The sequence below is a fragment of the Mizuhopecten yessoensis genome, unplaced genomic scaffold, assembly GCF_002113885.1.
Source record: "Mizuhopecten yessoensis strain PY_sf001 unplaced genomic scaffold, ASM211388v2 scaffold4663, whole genome shotgun sequence".
NCBI classification, from domain to species: Eukaryota; Metazoa; Mollusca; class Bivalvia; order Pectinida; family Pectinidae; genus Mizuhopecten; species Mizuhopecten yessoensis.
The window spans coordinates 366,230-393,019 of NW_018405659.1; the positions used below are offsets into that span (position 1 = coordinate 366,230).

A 26,790-nucleotide genomic window follows, 5' to 3' on the forward strand; every position below is an offset into this window, starting at 1 on the left:
AAAACGATCAATGAAACCGGAAGTAAATGAGTGTTGTTGTGCCAATAAAACAAACATTTTTGTTGTGTGCATTTGGATCTTTAAGGGGGCGGTGGGGGTGGGAATTGTTCACAGATGTAAGGTCATGCGAAGGGTAGTCGGGGTTCAGGTAAACATTACTGTCCGACATTACGTCCCGGGCCCCGGGGGAAAAACTCGTTAACACATGTAATTCTAGCTCGAGCGGACGTGACCCCAACGGACAACATACAATCTAATTATACGGTGTTGGTTCTCCGTAGCACGTGCAGCTATACTGCCACTGCATGGCTCCCAGCATCTCGCGCGTTGGTCCATAAAGAACCTAACAGTTTCGATCAATGATCTTTTGACATGATTGTGCGTTATATATACAGCAGACCAAACGTCTTGGATAAAGACCGATCAGGGTTGGTCTAATACTATTAGTTCGGGTTTACTCTAGGACGGTATCGGTCCCACAAACTGGTAAGGCTATTGGTGGTATCGCTGAGTAGCAGGCAGCCATACCACGAACCGTGGCGAGAATAGAGGGCCGGGAAAATACTAGGAATTGTGTAAGAAAAGAATGCTGTAACATTGCATTGTACATATACAGTGTTTGTTTTAGCTGTAACCGACTCGGCTGTATACACGATTTATGCATATACAGGTCAGTAGCAGGAATATAGAATTTGTGTGTACGGTAACGCATGTGACAAGGATTTTTTTATGAATGAACGTTCGGCTTTGCTGCACGCGCACCAGTGTTTTGTGTGTAGCTGTATCAGTGTGGCTGTGTTGTAGCTACTGAGTACACGTTCTCAGCTGACTTCCGTCACAGCCACGGAGTTTACACACCGCTAGTGAATCAGTTGTACAACATTATCGGAGATCACTGATGTCGCCCTCATAACCAGGTAAGTCCCATGTTATATCAATATCTCACCATCTGTTCCCCATGCCTCCTTTTGTGTAACCAGGCATCAAACATGTTTACTGGGGACAGAGAGGCCTTTTAGCTAAGTAGCCTCGTCGTCACAATATGTACGGTTTAAAGAGATGGTGTGCGTTAACGTTAGGTCTAACACGTCACCAGTTCGCTTTGATCACATTAGCGACAGCTGTGTCAGTTGTCCTCCTTATTCAAATCAACTTATCCTGCCGTCAGATGCCTGCAGCTGTAGCCATAACAGTTAATCAAGTTTTCGTATCCCTGGATAAATATTGATACTGTACATTATGAACGTAAATAACATTCGTTTACTGCCTGTTCTACTAACTATATTGTGTCTTTCGCATTGTCTGGGCTTGTATCTAATGACAACACTCCATGAAATATTTTCCGTTGTCAGAAAAAAATGCCATGGCATAGTTTTGTGTACTACATAGAGGTATAACATGTAGTTGATTAGTAACAAATGGGATGTACCGACGGTGTGACACAATTAATTAGTGGCACGAGTAGCAAGTGTGCCTATGACGTCACGATGTTATAGTTATATAACTCCGGTGTGTAAAGAATGCACAACTGAGAAAATTCGACATTTACTTATGATCATTAATACCCTTTTTCTGTTTCTTTATTGAATTGCGCGTTATCTTAGTTAATGTTGAAGTAACCACCTTTTAGTGTTGGATATAGTCATTGATTACACCATGGACATTGCAGAGGGTTTCCGGTCAACAAGTATATGGTGACCCCCTGATGGTGTCGGGTACCATTTTAACCTCTGACAGTGTCGAGTATATCAATTGACATCACCACTACCTCATGATAAAGAAGAGGGGTTCCGAGCTGTAACCCAGGGACGGTGTAGGGAATACCCTTTGACATCATCATGTCGCTTCGGTAACTGTAAAGATGTTCCGATTAACAATTAAACGGTAACCCCCTGACGGTCTATACCCGCTGACATCACCACTACACCAGGAAATCACTAGAGGGGTTCCGATAAACAACTACACGGTAACCCTCTGGCAGTGTCGGGTATACCCGTTGGCATCACCACCCGGATGTGATATTCAATTTATGAATTTTATCCGGAACCTTACAGATACAGATACAGATACACCACGGTAACTTAAAGGGGTTCCGATTAACACTTATACGGTAATCCTCAGGTGTTTTCGGATATACCCGCTGACATTACCACTACATCAAGATAGCACTAGAGGGGGTCCGATTAACATTTATACGGTAAACCTATGACGGTTTCAGGTATACCCGTTGACATCACTCGGAACTTCTCGGCCGATTCGTTCATCTAACACTCGGAACTTCTCGACCGATACGTTCATCTACGTTTGAAGGAACTGGAATCGGGGCAAGGTGTTCCGAATGCGTTGACATAACACTACGCCACGGAAACACTAGAGTGGTTCCGATGAAACCCTGTGGCGGTGTCTGGTATACCCGTTGACATCACCACTACGCCACACCGAAACCCAATCTACCTTACACCATGGATAATGGAAGAAATGTTATACAGTTGTGGGATCGCATAACGTTACACGATGTGCGGTGTGCGCACGCTGTGTGTACGGTGTGTGAACGATGTGTGCACGATGTGCGAACGATAAAAAGTTGGACGATCATTGCTTGCGCACATTTGTGTGCACGATGGACGAACGATGTGCGATATCAATCGTGGTTGTTGTAAATTGAGGAATGCTTTAACAATATATGCGGTTTCGTTTGTAAACAAATAAACGTGATTTTTATGTATGTTTCTATATTCTATCTACATCAATAAGCTTATCTTAATGTCTATATTTTCTTAAAATTAGAAATTGTGTTTTCGGTATTTTTTAAACGACCTTAATCGACACATGAAATTACAACACAGTCCGGTATGCAGGTAAACATAGCCACGTTGTACATGTACCTGGGCCGTAGTTTTCCCCCGCCCGGGGCGCTTACGTATTTCGTCGGGTAGGGCCAAAGGTGTGAAAACCCAAGTGAAGGGGAGCTATAGGCAAACCGAATGCAAATAACAAATACTAAACGTACGGTATCGCATATCAGCTCTATGTGTCAGGTACAGGCCAGGTAAAACTCCGGTCACTCATCAAATTGTTATTTACCTATTCTGTTACCTTGGAGCCAAACCCATTCAATGGTCACTGTAATGCTGTGTTACACGCATTGTAAAACTGTATATAATCTTCATGACTGTGATGAGAAATTACAGTAATATAAACAGTTTTCGTTATTACATACGAGCTTTCCGTATTTTTTTTTCATTCCGTAGTATTGATCTACAAATTGTACCCAATCGCACAGTTGGGCGGAGAGAAGCACACAACGGGGCGAACGATTGTTTAATCGCACAGTTGTGCGCACCATGTGTGGACGATGTGCGGACGGTGTGTGAACGATGTATGCACGGTGCGCGCACGCTATTTTTGGTGCGTTGTGCGGTCACACAACTGTACCACTGCAGAACTGTGACTGTTTCTTAAATCAATAAAGCACAAACACGCGAGGCTGTAACTCTCGCGCCCACAAATAGCTTAGCTCTACAGTTACCTCAAATTATGTCATAAATTTCATAGATGTTTATTTAATAGATTTTTTGAAATATCAATACAACCTTGTATGTCTATGTCTGATCATCGCCCCTCCCAACCCTGGCCTACCACGCCCATCGCTGCCCTACCCCGATCCCCAGACTCGCTGTAACAGCTGAGCATAATTGATGTAGTTTCTATATGTCTAGTCGTGTAATCTTGTTAGCGATTTTCTCCGTTCAGCTGTATTACTATATATATGCATAAATAATTCAGTGTAGCCCTCGGTATTGTGTATCAGGGTTGAATGAGGGTATGTAACACATTGTGTTAGTACTGTTTTGTACCGGGATCTTGATCACATCACTGTTCAAAGCCAGTTTGTAGTGTAAAATGTGAAATATTCTTATCGGAAAAACTCAGCTGTGCAATTCACATCAAACGTTCAATTATTCAAATTCCAGAGGAACTGACAGTCACCAGGAAAATGACATATTACCGTGAAGATGTAGTTCACTGTCAACGAATGTGAATCATTTCAAACAGGTCGAGAGTACTGTAGTATGATTGACACTGTATTGACCATTACAACGGTGAAACATAACAACACCTTCATTGAAACAACCTACAGTGAAACGCTTCTAACATTGAAATATAACCTACAGTGAAACGCTTCTATCATTGAAACATAACCTACAGTGAAACGCTTCTATCATTGAAAAATAACCAACAGTGAAACGCTTCTATCATTGAAACATAACCTACAGTGAAACGCTTCTATCATTGAAAAATAACCAACAGTGAAACGCTTCTATCATTGAAACATAACCTACAGTGAAACGCTTCTATCATTGAAACATAACCTACAGTGAAACGCTTCTATCATTGAAAAATAACCAACAGTGAAACGCTTCTATCATTGAAACATAACCTACAGTGAAACGCTTCTATCATTGAAACATAACCTACAGTGAAACGCTTCTAACATTGAAACATAACCTACAGTGAAACGCTTCTAACATTGAAACATAACCTACAGTGAAACACTTCTAACATTGAAACATAACCTACAGTGAAACGCTTCTATCATTGAAACATTCCCGAAAGAGAAAACATATACACTAATATTACCTAAAATGAAAACATAATATATACTATATATAGTAACAACACTGAATACAGAAAAAACGATAAAACGCTTCCTACACTGAAACGCTAAAGACAGCAACAATAGAGAAACGCTTCCTACACCGAAACACTAAATACAGCAACAAAACAATAGATACAGCAAGAACGGTGAAACGCTTCTTACACAAAAACACTACATACAGCAACAATAGAGAAACGCTTCCTACACTGAAACACTAAATATACAGCGACAATAGAGAAACGCTTCCTACACTAAAACACTAAATACAGCAACAATAGAGAAACGCTTCCTACACAAAAACACTACATACAGCAACAAAAGAGAAACGCTTCCTACACTGAAACCCTAAATATAGCAACAATAGAGAAACGCTTCCTTCACTGAAACACTAAATCCAGCAACAAAAGAGAAACGCTTCCTACAATGAACCACTAAACACAGCAAGAATAGAGAAACGCTTCCTAAAATGAACCACTAAACACAGCAACAATAGATAAACGCTTCCAACACTGAAACAATAAAGACAGCAACAATAGAGAATCGCTTCCTTCACTGAAACGCTAAATACAGCAACAATAGAGAAACGCTTCCTACAATGAACCACTAAACACAGCAACAATAGAGAAACGCTTCCAACACTGAAACAATAAATACAGCAACAATAGAGAAACGCTTCCTACACCGAACACTAAATACAGCAACAATAGAGAAACGCTTCCTTCACTGAAACACTAAATACAGCAACAATAGAGAACCGCTTCCTACACCGGAACACTAAATACAGCAACAATAGAGAAACGTTTCCTGCACTGAAACACTAAATACAGCAACAATAGAAAAACGCTTCCTACACTAAAACACTAAATACAGCAACAATAGAGAAACGTTTCCTGCACTGAAACACTAAATACAGCAACAATAGAAAAACGCTTCCTACACTAAAACACTAAATACAGCAACAATAGAGAAACGTTTCCTACACTGAAACACTAAATACAGCAACAATAGAAAAACGCTTCCTACACTAAAACACTAAATACAGCAACAATAGAGAAACGCTTCCTACACCGAACACTAAATACAGCAACAATAGAGAAACGCTTCCTTCACTGAAACACTAAATACAGCAACAATAGAGAAACGAAACACTAAATACAGCAACAATAGAGAAACGCTTCCTACACTAAAACACTAAATAGAGCAACAATAGAGAAACGTTTCCTGCACTGAAACACTAAATACAGCAACAATAGAGAACCGCTTCCTACACCGGAACACTACATACAGCAACAATAGAGAAAAGCTTCCTACAATGAACCACTAAACACAGCAACAATAGAGAAACGCTTCCAACACTGAAACAATAAATACAGCAACAATAGAGAAACGCTTCCTACACCGAACACTAAATACAGCAACAATAGAGAAACGCTTCCTTCACTGAAACACTAAATACAGCAACAATAGAGAAACGAAACACTAAATACAGCAACAATAGAGAAACGCTTCCTACACTGAAACACTAAATACAGCAACAATAGAAAAACGCTTCCTACACTGAAACACTAAATTCAGCAACAATAGAGAACCGCTTCCTACACCGAACACTACATACAGCAACAATAGAGAAACGCTTCCTACACTGAAACCATAAATACAGCAATATTAGAGAAACGATTCCTGCACTGAAACACTAAATACAGCAACAATACAGAAACGCTTCCTACACTGAAACACTAAATACAGCAACAATAGAGAAACGCTTCCTACACTGAAACACTACATACAGCAACAATAGAGAACCGCCTCCTACAACGGAATACTACATACAGCAACAAAAGAGAAACGCTTCCTACACCAAAACACTAAATACAGCAACAAAAGAGAAACGCTTCCTACACTGAAACACTAAATACAGCAACAATAGAGAAACGCTTCCTACACTGAAACACTAGATACAGCAACAAAACAGTAAATACAGCAAAAACGGTGACACGCTTACTACACAGAAACACTAAATACAGCAACATAAGAGAAACGGTTTTTACACTGAAACAATAAATACAGCAACAATAGAGAAACGCTTCCTACACTGAAACACTAAATACAGCAACATAAGAGAAACGGTTTTTACACTGAAACACTTAATACAGCAACAATAGAGAAACGCTTCGTACACTGAAACACTAAATACAGCAACATTAGAGAAACGCTTCCTGCACTGAAACACTAAATACAGCAACATTAGAGAAACGCTTCCTACACTGAAACACTAAATACAGCAACAATAGAGAAACGCTTCCTACACTGAAACACTAAATACAGCAACAAAAGAGTAACGCTTCCTACACTGAAACACTAAATATAGCAATAATAGAGAAACGCTTCCTACACTGAAACACTAAATACAGCAACATTAGAGCTACACTGAAACACTACATACAGCAACAATAGAGAATTGCTTCATACACTGAAACACTAAATACAGCAACAATAGAGAACCGCTTCCTACACTGAAACACTAAATACAGCATCAATAGAGAAACGCTTCCTACACTGAAACACTACATACAGCAACAATAGAGAATTGCTTCATACACTGAAACACTAAATACAGCAACAATAGAGAACCGCTTCCTACACTGAAACACTAAATACAGCAACAAAAGAGTAACGCTTCCTACACTGAAACACTAAATATAGCAATAATAGAGAAACGCTTCCTACACTGAAACACTAAATATAGCAATAATAGAGAAACGCTTCCTACACTGAAACACGAAATACAGCAACAATAGAGAAACGCTTCCTACACCGAAACACTAAATACAGCAACAAAAGAGAAACGCTTCCTACACTGAAACACTAAATACAGCATCAATAGAGAAACGCTTCCTACACTGAAACACTAAATACAGCATCAATAGAGAAACGCTTTCTACACTGAAACACTACACACAGCAACAATAGAGAATTGCTTCCTACACTGAAACACTCAATACAGCAACAATAGAGAAACGCTTCCTACACCGAAACACTAAATACAGCAACAAAAGAGAAACGCTTCCTACACTGAAACACTAAATACAGCAACAAAAGAGAAACGCTTCCTACACTGAAACCCTAAATACAGCAACAATAGAGAAACGCTTCCTGCACTGAAACACTAAATTCAGCAACAATAGAGAAACGCTTCCTACACTGAAACCCTAAATACAGCAACAATAGAGAAACGCTTCCTGCACTGAAACACTAAATTCAGCAACAATAGAGAAACGCTTCCTACACTGAAACCCTAAATACAGCAACAATAGAGAAACGCTTCCTGCACTGAAACACTAAATACAGCAACAATAGAGAACCGCTTCCTACACTGAAACACTAAATACAGCAACATTAGAGAAACGCTTCCTACACTGAAACACTAAATACAGCATCAATAGAGAAACGCTTTCTACACTGAAACACTACATACAGCAACAATAGAGAATTGCTTCCTACACTGAAACACTAAATACAGCAACAATAGAGAAACGCTTCCTACACTGAAACACTAAATACAGCAACAATAGAGAAACGCTTCCTACACCGAAACACTAAATACAGCAACAATAGAGAAACACTCCTATACAGTCAGACAGACAGACAGACAGACGGACATCTTTCTTTTCTCCTTTAGGAGATTTCATATGTCAAAACAGTTTTACAAAATGTATCTTAATTTATATATAAACATAGTTTTGAGAAGTATGTATTACATAATGACGCATTTGAAATTCAAATAACTGCATTATACATTTCATAATACGAAATGTTCACTACAATATCTTTTCTTACAAAAAATAGCTTCATTGGTCTTCAATGTGGAATTCTGAAAACTGTACATATGACAATACTTCTATAGCATTTACAACACCATCCATCATTTTATCACGGCTTAAGTATAAACCTGGACATTCTAATATAATATGCAACACAATACTTGTTTTCTCACATATCTTACATATTACGCCTTCATTCTCATATGATATTAAGTATTTAAATAATTCTCCTAGATCCCATACATGTTGTTGGGAAATTGGTTTAGATTGGATTTATTCCTGGATCACTATGGTAGCAGCATATCTCTTAAGTTCATCACGTGTATTAAGTTTGTATTTCCATTTTGTATAGTGTCAGACACTAAATACAGCGACAAAAATGAAACACTCCTTACAGTGAAACTCCCTATAGTAAAACACTCCCTACAGTGAAAACACTCCCTACAGTGAAACTCCCTATAGTGAAACATTCCCTATAGTGAAACACTCCCTATAGTGAAACACTCCCTATAGTGAAACACTCCCTACAGTGAAACTCCCTATAGTGAAACACTCCCTATAGTGAAACACTCCCTACAGTGAAACTCCCTATAGTGAAAAACTCCCTACAGTGAAACTCCCTATAGTGAAACACTCCCTACAGTGAAACGGTACCTAAAGTGAAACACTCCATACAGTGAAAATCCCTATAGCGAAACACTCCTTACAGTGAAACTCCCTATAGTAAAACACTCCCTACAGTGAAAACACTCCCTACAGTGAAACTCCCTATAGTGAAACACTCCCTACAGTGAAACAGTCTCTACAGTGAAACGGTACCTACAGTGAAACACTCTCTACAGTGAAACTGTACCTACAGTGAAACACTATATACAGTAAATCACTAACTACAGTTAAACACAAACTACAGTGAAACGCTATATACAGCAACAACAGCGAAACACTACCTAAAGTGAAACACTCCATACAGTGAAGCACTCTCTACAGTGAAACTGTACCTACAGTGAAACACATTATACAGCAACATCAGTGAGACGCTTTCTATACGGTGAAACCCTATAAACAGTGAAACTCTACCAACAGTGAAACACATTATACAGCAACAACAGTGAGACGCTTTCTATACGGTGAAACCCTATAAACAGCGAAACTCTACCTACAGTGAAACACATTATACAGCAACAACAGTGAGTCGCTTTCTATACGGTGAAACCCTATAAACAGTGAAACTCTACCTACAGTGAAACGCTCTCTACAGTGAAACTGTACCTACAGTGAAACAATCTCTACAGCGAAACTGTACCTACAGTGAAACACTATCTACAGTGAAACTGTACCTACAGTGAAACAATCTCTACAGCGAAACTGTACCTACAGTGAAACACTCTCTAAAGTGAAACTGTACCTACAGTGAAACAATCTCTACAGCGAAACTGTACCTACAGTGAAACACATTATACAGCAACAACAGTGATACGCTTTCTATACGGTGAAACCCTATAAACAGTGAAACTCTACCAACAGTGAAACACTCTCTAAAGTGAAACTGTACCTACAGTGAAACACATTATACAGCAACAACAGTGAGTCGCTTTCTATACGGTGAAACCCTATAAACAGTGAAACTCTACCAACAGTGAAACACTCTCTAAAGTGAAACTGTACCTACAGTGAAACACTCTCTACAGTGAAACGGTACCTAAAGTGAAACATTCCATACAGTGAAAATCCCTATAGTGAAACACTCCTTACAGTGAAACTCCCTATAGTAAAACACTCCCTACAGTGAAAACACTCCCTACAGTGAAACTCCCTATAGTGAAACACTCCCTACAGTGAAGCACTCTCTACAGTGAAACGGTACCTACAGTGAAACACTCTCTACCGTGAAACTGTACCTACAGTGAAACACTATATACAGTAAATCACTAACTACAGTTAAACACTAACTACAGTGAAACGCTATATACAGCAACAACAGCGAAACACTACCTAAAGTGAAACACATTATGCAGCAACAACAGTGAAACGCTTTCTATACGGTGAAACCCTATAAACAGTGAAACTCTTCCTACAGTGAAACACATTATACCGCAACAACAGTGAGACGCTTTCTATACGGTGAAACCCTATACACAGTGAAACTCTACCTACAGTGAAACGCTTTATACAACAACAACAACAGTGAAACGCTTTCTATACGGTGAAACTCTATAAACAGTGAAACTCTGCCTACAGTGAAACGCTTTATACAACAACACTGAAACGCTTCCTACAATGAAACACTTAATAGAGGAACAACAGTGAACGCTGCATACAGTGAATCACTACCTATGCACAGTTAAACGATTCATATAGTAACACACTTCCCACAGTTAAACGCCACCTACATGTACATTGGCACGCTTCCCACAGTTAAACGTTATCTACATTTACAGTGAAACGCTTCCCACAGTTCAACGCTACCGACATGTACAGTGACACGCTTCCCACAGTTAAACCCTACCTACATGTACAGTGAAACGCTTCCTATAGTTAAACACTACATACATGTACAATGAACCGCTTCCTACAGTTAAACGCTACCTACATGTACAGTGAAACGCTTCCTACAGTTAAAACACTACCTACATGTACAGTTAAACGCTTCCTACAGTTAAACGCTACCTATTTGTACATTGACACTCTTCCTACAGTTAAACGCTACCTACATGTACAGTGAAAATCTTCCTACTATTAAACGCTACCTACATGTACATTGACACTCTTCCTACAGTTAAACGCTACCTACATTTACAGTGAAAAGCTTCCTACAGTTAAACGCTACCTACATGTACAGTGAAAAGCTTCCTACTGTTAAACGCTACCTACATGTACAGTGAAACCCCTCCTACTGTTAAACGCTACCTACATGTACAGTGAAAAGCTTCCTATAGTTAAACGTTACCTACATGCACAGTGAAACGTTTCCTACAGTTAAACGCTACCTACATGTATAGTGAAAAGCTTCCTACAGTTAAACGTTACCTTCATGCACAGTGAAACGTTTCCTACAGTTAAACGCTACCTACATGTATAGTGAAAAGCTTCCTACAGTTAAACACTACCTACATGTACATTGACACTCTTCCTACAGTTAAACGCTACCTACATTTACAGTGAAAAGCTTCCTACTGTTAAACGCTACCTACATGTACAGTGAAACCCCTCCTACTGTTAAACGCTACCTACATGTACAGTGAAAAGCTTCCTACTGTTAAACGTTACCTACATGTACAGTGAAAAGCTTCCTACTGTTAAACGTTACCTACATGCACAGTGAAACGTTACCTACAGTTAAACGCTACCTACATGTACAGTGAAAAGCTTCCTACAGTTAAACGCTACCTACATGTACATTGACACTCTTCCTGCTGTTAAACGCTACCTACATGTACAGTGAAACGTTTCCTACAGTTAAACCCTATCTACACGAACAGTGAAACGCTTCCTACAGGTAAACACTACCTACATGTATAGTGAAACGCTTCCTACTGTTAAACGCTTCCTACATGTACATTGACACTCTTCCTGCTGTTAAACGCTACTTACATGTACATGAAACGCTTCCTATAGTTAAACACTACCTATATGTACAGTGACACGCTTCCCACAGTTAAACCCTACCTACATGTACAGTGAAACGCTTCCTACAGTTAAACACTACCTACATGTACAGTGAAACGCTTCCTACATGTACAGTGCCACGCTTCCCACAGTTAAACCCTACCTTCATGTACAGTGAAACGCTTCCTACAGTTAAACACTACCTACATGTACAGTGAAACGCTTCCTACAGTTAAACCCTATCTACATGTACAGTGAAAAGCTTCCTACAGTATTATATTTCCTATAATGAAATGCTTTCTACAGTGAAACTCTTCCAACAATGAAATATGAAATAAAGCAGCAACAATGAAACTCTCCCTACATTGTACACTTCCTAAACAGCGAAACACTTACGATAGCGGTGCACTATCCAATCGACATCTTCGTTGAAACAGTTTACACGATATACGATGAAACACTACCTACAGTGAAAACAGTTTATGCAGTTAAGCAATTTACAGCGGATAGTTTTCGTGTTTTGTATATTTTGCCTTCAAGACGGTATTTTGCAATTAAAATTGAGGAGTAAATTGAGCAATAAATGTGAAGTGAATTCATTTCCATAGGAAAAAAATACATATTAGTAAAAAAAGGAAATGTCAATAAAGATGCTCGTAGACAAATACAAATCTGCTTTTTCATGTGTGATGCTTGGACTCTGCTGTGAACATCTCCGCAATAGATTACATGGAAAACTCTCGGTATACAAACGATATCATTGGGAAGGTTACATGTCTGAATACCAAACTGTGGCTAGATAACCCATTCTGACTGTAGGGAGAATCTCATTACAAAGTTCACAGTTGAATCGTTTTGATATACTTGAATTGCATTCTTGGCTAGAGCTTGTTGATCGTGTTTCCTCCGGTTGTATGTCTGCCGACCCGTAACTATGGGTTAATGGACAGGAAAATGTGCGCAAACTTAGTTAAATGGTGAATCAAAGGCATTCTGAATTTAAAAACTCGACTTTTTGCTACAGAAACCACTCTTTATTTTCGTTATTTTCTCTAAAAAGATCATTTTATATTCCGAGGAACGGTAGACATGAAGGAAAAACCTGTAATTTCAATATCAGGCAGGTCGGATTATCTACTTACATGTACTTTCCAGCAAATCCAGACATGTAAAATAAGATACGATATAAATTGTAAGTGCAAAAATGTCCATTAAGTTCTCAACATTGTTAAAACCAAAGAATACTTACATTATATACAGAAGACTTTTTTTTAATTAGAAAAGGAATGCATGATCGTGTATATCTCCAACTTCTAATATTAAACCAAAATTCACTTTCACTTCCGAATTATTAACAAATTATTAAATATGATGATACAAATCTTGTCTCTAACATATTTTGTCCGCATATGATTTTGATTTAAGTTTGAAAACCTGTAAATGTATACATTTTTCTTGTTTCGCCCTGAAAGAATGCTTGCAATTATATGTGCCGCTAAGTAATGGAAACGAGTTCATTCCGGAAGCCAGTAAAGACTAAAGTAACTTAGAAGCCCGCCGCTATTTTCCCCATAGTATCATAACATGCTTAAGATTTAAAAGGACAGACAGTACTCAAATCGTGTATGCGTTAGCTTTTTATGGTTTTCAAACTAAAGAGTTATAAATGAAAAAGGACTATAACAACGAATACTTGACCTCTGGTAAAATTCCTGTTTTAATGTGAGCAGTTAACGCCAAGGTTTGGTAATTCGTTACAAATAACAAACTCAATACTGAGTTAAACATAGAACTGACGATCACATCGTATTTAGAAGATGTACTAGTAAACACGTGTTGTTAAGTCTTGTTCGTAAACAGACACCGTCTTCCATTCATTGTGGTTCATTCGCTCAATGTTTACATATTTTTGTATCAACCAGAAAAAAAAGACCCGCCGACGAAACGTGTTACTTTAGGCTTGATATTCCAAATTGACATCAGACTGTTGTCATCCCCAATAGCAGATCTAAAGACTTAAACTGGAAGCTTCCAGATGTGGAATCGTGAAGGAAATATATGCTGTTGTGTTTTTACAGCGAAAACTTTAAAAACAACAGTAATACATTCTGAATCTGAAGTCCCAGGTCTCTTCCCGTATACTTGGGTTTTGTAAATGCTGTATTAGCCTTCTGTCCTTCACTTTTAAACTGAGGCTATTCTCTACGGTCGAAAATCCAGAGGTTACAATAATCAGAGGTTTAGATCAGAAAAATATGAGAAACACATTTAAGTTTTTAAAGAAAACGACATATTGGGAGACTCTGAAATTCCTGAAACAGCACGCTATCATATAGCGCCATCTTTGTCCCCAGTGATTGGACTTTAACTTTGCTTTCCTCCCGTTTAAGACTATGTTTTCAGCACATTTTTTGTCATTTTGTTATCTACAATTTGACCACTTTCCTTCTGGGCCATTCGATTACTCCACCACAGAGGGTCTGGAAATCAGTTTGGCAATTGATCGTTTGTGAGGGGGCGTACCATATAGTAAGACGTGACGTCAGAGGTAGATTGCGTGTCCGCAGAGCCCCCCCCCCCCCCCCCCCCCCCCCCCCCCCCCCCCCCCCGCTCCCCACAGACTACCCCATTCGCGTCATAGATAGAAATACCACGGCACGTGGTGTTACAGCCTTTAGGTAAGTAACCTCAAGTATAGTGACTTTGATAGAACAACCACGTGGTATTACACCTTACAGGAAAGTAACCTCATTTATAGTGGCTCGATAGAAATAACACATAGTGTTACAGCCTACAAGGTAGTAACATCAGGGATTTTTGCTCGATAGAAAAAACACGTGGGGTTACAGCTTACATGGAAGTGACATCAAGTATAGTGACTTTGATAGAACAACCACGTGGTATTACACCTTACAGGAAAGTAACATCATTTATAGTGGGTCGATAGAAATACACGTGGTGTTACAACATGCAGGTAAGTAACATCAAGTATAGAGACTTTGATAGAAAAACCACGTGGGGTTAAAAACTTCAGGGAAGGAACATCAGGTATTTTGGCTCGCTAGAAATACCACATAGTGTTACAGCTTACAGGGAAGTAACATCATTTATAGTGGGTCGATAGAAATACCACGTGGTGTTACAGCTTACATGGAAGTAACATCAAGTATAGTGACTTTGATAGAAAAACCACGTGGTATTACAGCTTACAGGAAAGTAACATCATTTATAGTGGCTCGATAGAAATACCACGTGGTGTTACAACCTTCAGGTAAGTAACATCAGGTATAGTAGCTGGATAGAAATACCAAGTGGAGTTACAGCCTACATGGTAGTAATATCAGGTATAGTGGCTCGATAGAAATACCACGTGGTGTTACAGACTTCAGGTAAGTAACATCAGGTATAGTGGCTCGATAGAAATACCACGTGGTGTTACAGCTTACAGGGAAGTAACATCAGGTATAGTGACTTTGATAGAAAAACCACGTGGTATTACAGCTTACATGGAAGTAACATCATTTATAGTGGCTCGATAGAAATACCACGTGGTGTTACAACCTTCAGGTAAGTAACATCATTTATAGTGGCTCGATAGAAATAAGACGTGGTGTTACAGCCTACAGGGTAGTAACATCAGTCAGTTATAGTGGCTGGATAGAAATACCACGTGGTGTTACAGCCTACAGGGTAGTAACCAATTATGCATGTTTGACGTTACAAAATGTAGAAATATTGATAAATTGGACTTCCTTTCCCCTAACATAGGCTTTAAAAATTACCATGGTATGTTTTAAATGATGTGCAATTCCAATGCACAGAGTGGGTGAAACTGGTATGCTTTAATATTTTGAAATCCTATCACTACACAGGCCCGCTCGCTGTATGGTTTACTCGCGCACTCGATGTAAGCGGAACAGCCACTTGCCAGAAGCCGAGTCAGTTCAAGTGTTTACGTATTGTATACACTTGTGACAGTAATTCTGTTAGGAAATTGAAATCCCACGATTTAATTTAGATGCCACATACATACACATTGAGAGGAGCCTTACATTTTGTCTTCAGAATGGAGCTGCCATCGGCAATGTCGTCAATGACAACAGACTTTTGAAATTGATATTTCATTTCCGGCTACGCCAGGAGAGTGAGTAATCACTGTATATATACAATCGTGAATTGAACCGTCGGCACTTTCCGTATACGAGAAAATACATCGTGGTGTTTTCTCGTTTACGGAAATTGCCGACGGTTCTCGATCGGTATAATGATAAAGTGCCGACGATGCCATTTAAAAAAAAGTTTGGAGTATATGTTTGTATATTAAAAACTCGAAGTTAAATCTCGGAAATGTAACACTTATTCATAACTGTCACCAGCATGAGCTATGTTTTCTTCTTTACAAGTTAAATCATTAAGGGTTTTGTCGGTCCATACCTTACTATTGATATAGTTTGTATACCAAGGACTATCCATATATGAACATGCAACATAGTACTAGTGTTGTCTAGCTTCTGTCCTTTACAGTAAGAAGAGAGGTCTTTGATTAGTTAGCACCACAGTACTTGTCCCTGTCGTACAGAGACTAGGAATGAATAAAAAATAAAATAAAACAAAAAATAAATAAACTTACAACAAAAGTAATCATAATTAACTTACATATATAAATTAATTAAATACATCAATAAATCCATAATAAATAGATCAAATCAAAAAGAAATATAATAAAATGAGTAAATTAAGAAATATCTTATACATCCATGTATGATTTTTTTTTTCTTTAGTGTGTATTTATAAAAGAAGATATCGCACATTATCACTAACATTTGGATACCAGATATGTGAAAATGTTTTGCAAGAAGCGTTTGCTGCAACGACTTAAATCAAAGATAAACGCTGTATAATTGCACGTACAGCTGATTGAGGAGGTGGGTACGTGACCACACATCCACACAGAGTGAAGAGTGTTTAAGCACTCTATAAAATTCCTGTGCATGTATATGTATTTAAAAGCTGAGCATGCTAAGTTGAAAAAGAGGTGAACTTAGAAAACCGCTTTCTTAAACGTTGAATCAAACACTGCAAGTGCTGATTGAATATGAGCATCCGCCAGGCGATCCAATTAAGTCCATATCAACAAATGAAACAGTGCATTTTTGTGCGTTTTTTTCTTTCTTGGCAGGAAACATGATAATTGTGTTACTCAAAGACAAAAGACATGTGGTAAATTAAATCATATCTCTTTTTTTAACTTTTTCCCTCTTGGTAATACAAAAATATGTTGGAAATAAGATTGTCTACGGTATAGAGTCCTCTTCAATCCTTAAAAGGTTCCAGGACATTTTAGTTAATTTTATCTCATAAACGATTTGCCACTGATATGTCCTTTCTCCTGGAGAATTTGCAGGGATGTTCTTATTTAGTTAAGTACTGTTCATTGCATTTAATTCAAAATATTTATGAAATTTTGGCATCAATCAGGGGAGATAAAACGATCTGTTGATTTGATTTGATTTAGGATGCCATTTATAATAAATGTATTGATTTTTTTTTTATTCTGTCCTTTTTATTGTAGCTATAAGATACCAGTGATTACAATAATTTTTTTCTAGGCATCGACCTTAATCCGTTGCTAATAGTACATATAAGTTTAATTTACCCCCCCCCCCCCCCCCCAAACTCAGGTTAATTTCCTATGGATTAAGCTGCTTCTGCTCTTATTCTTACCTAGCAACATTCAAGTAACATTTACGACGAACAAAATATCCTATATTTCTCCAGTTCTACAGTATCGTATTACCTGGATTCATTACATGTCTGCTATTGCGTAATTCGGGCTGAGTTGTTAATAAAGAGTAGTCCAATGATTACACCACACTTAATACATGTATCAATATTGTGTGAATGACACGGAGTTTTTATCTAAACAAACTTTTCCGTTAAAATTATTGACAATACCTGTCAGTTGTCAACTGTCGTATAGCAGTTGAACATATCATTTCACACTTTGGAGAATGCATCGTATATTTTATCGACGAGTGTTTAAAAACAAGTACAAAGCTACTTCTAAGCGTACAATGTGATTATTAATCAACAAAACACGTCGTTACATTTCCAGCAGATGGATGCCTAATTGTATTTTATAATTTCAGTAATTCGTGTCGTTTTTCGAAGAAGCAATATCAGTCAGATTTGACAGATTATTATTCGAAATAGAACACGACTATGAGATAAAAGTCGACACGTCATATGTAGATGTTTCCCTGTGGTTTTTGTATATTTTACTGGATTCAACGTCCTGTAAACAGCTAATGTCATTTAAGGACGTTGTCCCGCAGTTTTAATTAGATCTGCAGTATAAATCGCACTAATCGCAATTATTTGCCGTTTCTATGACGGTTTGAGATGATAACCATCCAATATTTGCCGTTTCTATGACGGTTTGAGATGATAACCATCCAATATTTGCCGTTTCTATGACGGTTTGAGATGATAACCATCCAATATTTGCCGTTTCTATGACGGTTTGAGATGATAACCATCCAATATTTGCCGTTTCTATGACGGTTTGAGATGATAACCATCCAATATTTGCCGTTTCTATGACGGTTTGAGATGATAACCATCCAATATTTGCCGTTTCTATGACGGTTTGAGATGATAACCATCCAATATTTGCCGTTTCTATGACGGTTTCAGATGACATCCATCCAATATTTCCGTTCCTGGAAGTGTCCCATACCTCTCTATACACATAGTTGTCAGTATAATGTGACCGGAATGGTTAGCCCGTTGTCAGTATAATGTGACCGAAATGGTTAGCCCGTTGTCAGTATAATGTGACCGGGTTGGCTACTATGCCGGGTGCGGTGCCTTCATCATGCACTATCTCACTGAAGTGAGGTAGCACTCTTTAAAGTAAATCGGCATCAAATTACCACGTATCTACATTCATGGCGAAATGTCCGGGTGTTGCAGTGGATAGCGCACTTGCCTTTAACCAAGACGACCGGGGTTCGATTCCCCGATCGGACGTGAACGTTTTTCATGATTTATGTTAAATACACGAAATATATATTTTTTATTACCGACATGGAGACACGTCTTTAAATGACCTTAGTTTTTAATAGGACGTAAAACCAAATAAAACCAAACCAAACCAAACCAATGAAGTAAATATCTCTTTTCTTTCGCTTGTAAGGTTTGTAAGATATAGAGTCAGTCGATAGCACCAGTATATTGAGATCACTTGTTTCATATTTGATTATATAAAACATTTTATTACCAGATCCTTCATATTTTTTCCGGAATTCGTCGGTACAACTAATTGTAACTCATTTGGGAATAAGGGTCATCCTTTTCAAAGGAAGGATTTGTTTGAGAATTACTGGGAACATTATCGCTACCTTTAAAGAGAAGGTGTTGGGTGGGTACCAATAGCTACATGTTACTATAGCTACAGCATAAGAAAAAAAGCGTTTGCTTCCGTAATGGATATTTTTACATTCTAACACAATTGAAGAAACGTCGTTATCTGTTGTGACCCTTTCAACATAATGGACACTGGTCAATATAAAAAACCGACAGACTGTCCCTACTCGCATTATGTAAGCGACGTATTCAAGTTTTCCGTGTGTCAACGTATACAATGGGGCTGATGAAAATGATGCAAATTAGAGGTAGGTAATTTATTCTAATGCAGGTGTAATTGGAAATATGTCTGGTTGTATACAAAGCGATTAACATCTTGGCTCTTACGTGCGGTCGACATGCATGTACGTGAATACATATATACATTTTGTGTAATTGACTTTCATAAAAGCTCGTGCGCGATATCGTAAATAGTGCAGTTTCACGAAGAAGAGCCAAAGCTACAATGATATTTTAAGTATACTGGATATTTGGCCCTGTTTTTACGTAGAGTGTGTTTGAACACGTCATATTTGATGGATGTTAAACATTAATTTAGAAACGGTTTATCCCCTGTAATATACCCCAGTCCTTGCTCTTCAACTGTAAACAGGCCAGCGCTAAACGCATTGACTGTGGATGCCGTGCACAATCTACTGACCAGTTGGGAATCGGTGAATAATGTTGCCATTTAATGCTTTTATTATGTATCGTAGTTTCGAGAGATTGTCTGTTATGTGTTGAGGTATTTTGAACAATACTAAAACCCGTATAGAATGACAACCGCCGGGACCTTTTCTTCGATATCGTATACAGTTATAACACTAAAAATATCCATTTTACGTAGGATTGCATAAAGAAAAAATGTACTTACTTACAATTTAGTTTCCGCTTTATACAAGTAACATTAAATAGTTTCCGCTTTATACAAGTAACATTAAATAGTTTCCGCTTTATATAAGTAACATTAAATAGTTTCCGCTTAATACAAGTAACATTAAATAAAAAAAAAATCAACATTTTGAAGTTTTATTTTATTATAAGCATGCTGTTCACCATTGCTAATCGTCCTGGAAATAACTACAGCCTATAGCGGACCCTTTTTGTAAAACCCTTTTTAAACACAATGTATCATTGCACAACGAGTGAAAGACCCAGTCATCTTTGTTGATAGTAAAGTATGAAATGGTATACATGTAGGACACAGTATTGTCAGCTATAAACTCACAATAAAGCTTTGAAATTCATCTCATACACATATAGTTCTATTATTTGCAGTATTGCATCTTTGGTTTTCGAACGTTGCATACGATCATAAATCATATAAAAACAACGAAAGTAATTTTTAGCCCACCATCATCTGATGGTTGGCTATTCAAATCACCCTGCGTCCGTGGTCCGTGGTCCGCCGTCCGCCGTCCGTCCTTAAACAATTCTTGTTATCGGTATTTCTCAAGAAGTACCAAAGGGATATTTCTCAAATTATATATGTAGGTTCCCCTTGGTCCTTAGCTGTGCAGGGTAACTTTTGAGACTGATCGGATAACAACGTGGCCGACAGGCAGCCATCTTGGATTTTGATAGTGAAAGTTTGTTATCGCTATTTCTCACAAAGTCCCAGAGGGATCTTTCTAAAATTTTATATGTAGGTTCCCCTTGGTCCTCAGCTGTATAAGGCAGTTTTTGTGACTGATCGGATAAACAACATGGCCGACAGGCAGCTATCTTCGATTTTGATAGTGATGGTTTGTTACCGCTATTTCTCCGGAGGTACCAGAGGGATCTTTCTTAAATATTATATGTAGGTTCCCCGCGATCCTTAGCAGTGCCGGGCAGACATCTTGGATTTTGATAGTGAAAATTTGTTATCGGTATTTCTCACAAAGTACATGAGGGGTCTTTCTCAAATTTTATATGTAGGTTCCCCTTGATCCTTAGCTGTATAAGGCAGCTTTTGAGACTGATCAGATAAACAACATGGCCGACAGGCAGCCGTCTTGGATTTTGATAGTGAAAGTTTGTTATCGCTATTTCTAGGGAAGTCCCAGAGGGATCTTTCCCAAATTGTACATTATTCAGTTGTCATTACTTCGATTTGAATCGAACTGTCAATGATTTAGAAAATGTGATGATTTTTTTTCAGATTTTCTATATAAATACTGCCAGGGTGTCTTCTTTGAGGTGCAAGTTTTGTGTATTTCTTTTTGGGAAGACCTGAATAGAGTGGATCATGTCAGGTTTTAACAAGGGTTGAAGAATTAGAAATATAATGTTTTATTATGTTTTATATATAACAAACATTGTCATGTTAAATGTTATTTAAATGTGCTGAAGCATTGTGTTAAATGCTGTGGAAATATCTCTTGCCAGAATTATTTTGGCCACCAATATGTCATTTGTGCTAGTGCTTCAATTTCTTTACTCGCTCCAAAATTAGTTTTTGGGCCAGCCAATGCAGGTTCCCCACTATCCTTAATTTTCATGTTTGCTTTTGAAACTGATCGGTTAAACAAAATTGCCTACCGACAGCCATCTTCGATTTTTGACATTGAAGGTTTGTTAGTACTATTTCTCAGGAATAACTTGAGGGATCTTTCTCAAATTTGATATGTAGGTTGCCTTTGATCCCTTGTTTTCCATGTTATATTTTGAGACTGAGCATAAACACAAAATGGCTAAAGGAAGAACTAAACAGATCTTTCTCATATTGCAATGATCAATTATATTTCTTTCACATTAAGTTCTGTACTAGTAAATATGTGAAATGACAAACTCACTTTGAAGGTTGGCTTTCATACACATCAGTATTAAGTTTAGATCAAAGTGCATTTACTGTTAACATGACTCGATCAAACAGATTAGAGGAAAGTAGAGAAAAGATCGAACTGACAAAAAACTAATGGAGATGGTACAATGGTGGGCGCCAAGATCCCTCTGGGATCTCTTGTTATTTTATATATCGTTTCTTTCGGTTCATAATAAAGTTTACACAAACTGTTTCAACACTAGATGAACAGTATGATTTTATGGTTACCAGTTCCGTCAGACATCAAACGTTAATCCATTTAAAGTTAACATGACGTCATAATTGGTTTCTGTTTTCTCTAACATTATGCCGGAAAGACCCGAACGGTTTCCGATCGGAAAGCATTCACATTTACTATAGTTCTTGCAGTTTCTGGCTTTATAACAACGATTTCGTTTGGTAGGTCTTTCTACGGGCTGTACAACGGAAATATAAATGTTTATTAATATATTTTCCCGTCCTTGGTCGCTTTATAGTGTCGAAGGTACTGTCTCTAGCCTCGCTCATCACTATGACATGTTCTCTCGATTGTACTTGATTACAGAAATGGCAATAAGTGGTTAAACCCAGACTCCGTCTGACGTATGTACTGGCTTGTCTGTGGCAGATATTTCAGTGAGGGAATGCTATAAAGTCGATCAGTTCGTGTGAAGGACAAGTGATCACTTTGTTTTGGGTTTATTGTCCTCGCAACAGTCATATGAGGACGGTTACTAAGGAGACAACAGTCATGGTCATAAGAGGACGGTTACCAAGGAGACAACAGTCATGGTCATATGAGGACGGTTCCCAAGGAGACAACAGTCATGGTCATATGAGGACGGTTACCAAGGGAGAAACTACTGAAATGAATGGGAGACAAGGAACCCCCCCCCCCCTCCCCCTCCCTCCCGTATCTGAAGGGGCCCCCACATTAATTGTCTGTTATGTACATGTATTGGGTAACAGCAGTGGACAAGTGATCACGTAGACAGCAATGCAAAAAAGTAGGGTTTTGAAAATCATCGGTTTCTACATATGCACATGCATCATCAAACTTAAAACCATGTTTTTTTTTATTCTATAGCGGTATATAACTTAACAAAAAACCCATACAACATTCAGATAAAGAAGGACCTGGTCCTTCTGACAAAGACTACACTACGATTACAATGTACATTTAGATGAATAGTGACTCCGGAAAACCAATATTATTTGTATAAAATGCTGAGATTGAATCAAACTGACGTAATACACTGTGTTCTGAGGGAAGCGAACTAGCCAATTTCCTCATAGTCTTTTATCAGAAATCTTGCGTAGCGTTTTGCAAAAGACCTGGATATCACGCAACAAAAGCCGCCCGGGAGGACTGGGGGACGAGACAGTCTGTCATTACAGATAAACATTTACTGTCAGTTGACATGGACACACAACCCTCGTGTTTACGGTACTGTACTGGTAGATCAGCCCGTACTCGTCACGGCATCATGATCTGCATGGTGCCGGTAGTCGAAGCTGTTTCGCAACCGCGGAATCCAGCATGAAATATTCATGAGGATATTCTACAAATTAATAGTTATTTCCTAAAGCTGTTTTATCCTCGGCTGTGTGGGGAGCTGTTTAAATAGAGCTAAATATAGCTAATCAATACATTGTACGTGAAGTGTGTGTTTGCTAAGATTCCTACTTGATGTTTGGACTTAACAACAAACAGGTTATTCTTTTAATTAGCATTTCTATTGTGGTAAAACCACTACGGACAGTTTCGGGGCTAGAATCAGTGGTTTGCTTGAACAGCTAACAATGTTTTGGGAATTTCTGCATTTACATTTGACGACTGAACATTTCTTAAGGTTTGAATTTTGTTTGGAATTTGTTATATTAAGCGACTGACAAATTCTGTATATTTGTTTAAGTGACTTGACAACTTCAGCTAAGTTCGTTCAACGTTAACCGTGCATTTAAGCTTCAAGCCGACTTGTTTTGTTTTCATATGGGGTTTATTTTGATGAACTCGTCAGGACTGGCAGCAAAACAACTACCACACTGATCGTATAAACCCTACTGGGCTTGAAATCAAGGACACTACAGACTCATCGGCTTCAGCTATGTCATCGATCTTTAATTACAACATGACATACAGGGACGGCCTGCCACTAAGCTTTCCGATAAGTACGCTAAGCGGGACATTTTCCGAATTTTGATCGTGTAGTATTCATTTTCTTGATAATAACACCCTACTTCCCCAAACTACGTTATTGACATGTTGCAGTTGGTTCAGTATTTAGAGCTTGATCCAAATATTATGATATCCGTGATAGAAGTCGACTGCTAATGGAAAAACTTACAACACAAGACTTCCAAAGATGCATGTTGTTGAAGTATGTGGACAAGTTCTTTTGACTGACATGCAGAACTTTCATGACTACGGTGACTTGTTTGAGTTTGCGGTTTGTATTGATTGACCGGCAGAACTTGTATGTCTACGGTGACTTGTTTGAGTTTGTGGTTTGTTTTGATTGACCGGCAGAACTTACATGACTACGGTGACTTGTTTGAGTTTGAATGACAAAAACATTTTAGAAAATTTTGAAACTATTCTCGTTACACAACCAATACGTATTTCAATGTGACGTTCCGATGATTAGAACGGTATCTACTCTTGTCACCTTCATCAGACAAATGACCAGTGAAACGTATGCACACAAAGGTGTAAGTTGTCTACAAATCGATGTCGATTCGGGTACGCTGTAAGTGTATGTACGATAGTTGTTATATATGTACCGAAATGACTCGATTCAGCAACGCTTTGTTTAATATTTGGTCATAGATGTACGAGAGTATTTGAGCCCCCTCATCTCGATGCTAATTTATTCATGTCAATGGACAATTATGTCGGAGTGTTTTTTAATTGGATAATTCTGGATACACTCTGATTTTGTATGAGCTAAAAACAATATATCGATGGTGGTTATTTAAGCGACTTGATATTTCTGGAAAGTTGTTTACACTGTAGGTTCGAGCTAATGAACAATTCTGGATGATTTCTTGGTGCTTCATCAATTGATGATTTCTTCAGTAGCTGAATTAAGTTCGAAAACACAAGCTTTCTGTACTGTAAGTTTTTAATAGAATGCATTCTCATGATTAAAACATGTCGGATCGTTCATACGTATTACAGTGTATATATAACGCACATGAATGCGAGCGAGATATCAAACGAAGAGAATCGCCCACTTTAATAAGATTTCGCCATCGTAGCTCTTTTCAACATTATTCAATATGAAAAGCACGTGGATGCCATATTTAAAATGTATATAAAAAAACTTTTCAGTGTACATCGCTCGCAAACGTTGTTTTAAACGTTCACGTAATCATCTGCACTGCTTTATTACTTCAAAGAAACGTGCATGCTCATCTTAAGATTTTCTTCATCATTCTGGTTACGGCATCATCTTAGATCTCAAAGAATATGCATAGAGTCGGAAGTGATGCCTAGGAACAACGTTAATTATATTCGAGAGAGAGAGAGAATGTACTCGTTAGGGCATGCTGCAATGTAAAATCACAAGTACACAGAATCCGGCGCGGGTTCTTGGCAATTTTTATATCGCTAATTGAAGACAAAATTTGACAAAAAGTAGCATTAATTGAGTATTAAACAGGCATAAAAGAAAATGAAATTAGTGTTGAGGACGATAATTAAGTCTTACACTCAAAATATCTTGGTAATTCCGTATTTCAGGTCCAGTATGGTTGCCATGGTTACCGAAATAATTGCGTGGATTATTTTAAATTCGTACAGAAATGCGAAACATATAAAACTTCACTGTCTAAATGGACTATTAGGCGGTGTTCTGTACTTTATAACACGCTGCGAAACTCGTCATATTAGTTACAGTGTACTGACTGTATTTTCTCGCATGAAATATTCATCATCTGACGTCATCATTTTAAGGTAATGAAAATGTTTAAGCATTGACGCGCATTATGATTTGTTTGCTTGCAAATCTTTGTCATTCAAATAGATCATAAATACCATACAAAAACAGTTCAATACTTATATTTACGTTTTCTCTGCCTCTTATGTTCTTTTAACTTATAATTTATATTTAAAATTAAAAATGCCCGCCTTATTGACAGTCCACACAATTTCGTTCAATAGTTTGAACAGCGTATTGTCGCGTGCTGATTGGCAAACAAAGTAGTACTTTGAAATTTTAACAAACAATTCAATTTTATTCCACAATTCAGTATCAATACAATTGCGTATGATATGTCTATAGGGTGATTTAAGTTTATCAATAGAACTCTGAGCTGAAAGTTAGATTTCAAATTGTTTCGACTTTTCCCCGGAACAAGTTTCGCGCATGGACAAATACAGTGAACCCCGTAAATCCGACCTTGCCCTCCACGAGGGAGTTATTTTTGGAAGTTAATTCGAACTTTTCTCTTTGCTCATTTTGTGAAGAATCCAGGCGTGAATGTATTTGTTGATTGTATGGGAACCT

At 38.1% G+C, this 26,790-nt stretch overlaps 1 protein-coding gene across 3 annotated transcripts in view; it reads left to right on the forward strand.

The window, feature by feature from the left end:
- Positions 1–266: 266 nt before the first annotated feature.
- LOC110449581 overlaps positions 267–26,790 on the forward strand; it is an 82,393-nt gene continuing 55,869 nt past the window's right edge. For 2 of the 3 annotated variants that reach the window (XR_002462865.1, XM_021496530.1), the window contains exon 1: positions 267–917. The gene's annotated coding sequence lies outside the window, so the exon portion shown is untranslated. Of the gene's footprint in view, positions 918–16,152; positions 16,232–26,790 lie in introns of all 3 variants that reach the window. The other variant, XM_021496532.1, reaches the window with a different exon arrangement.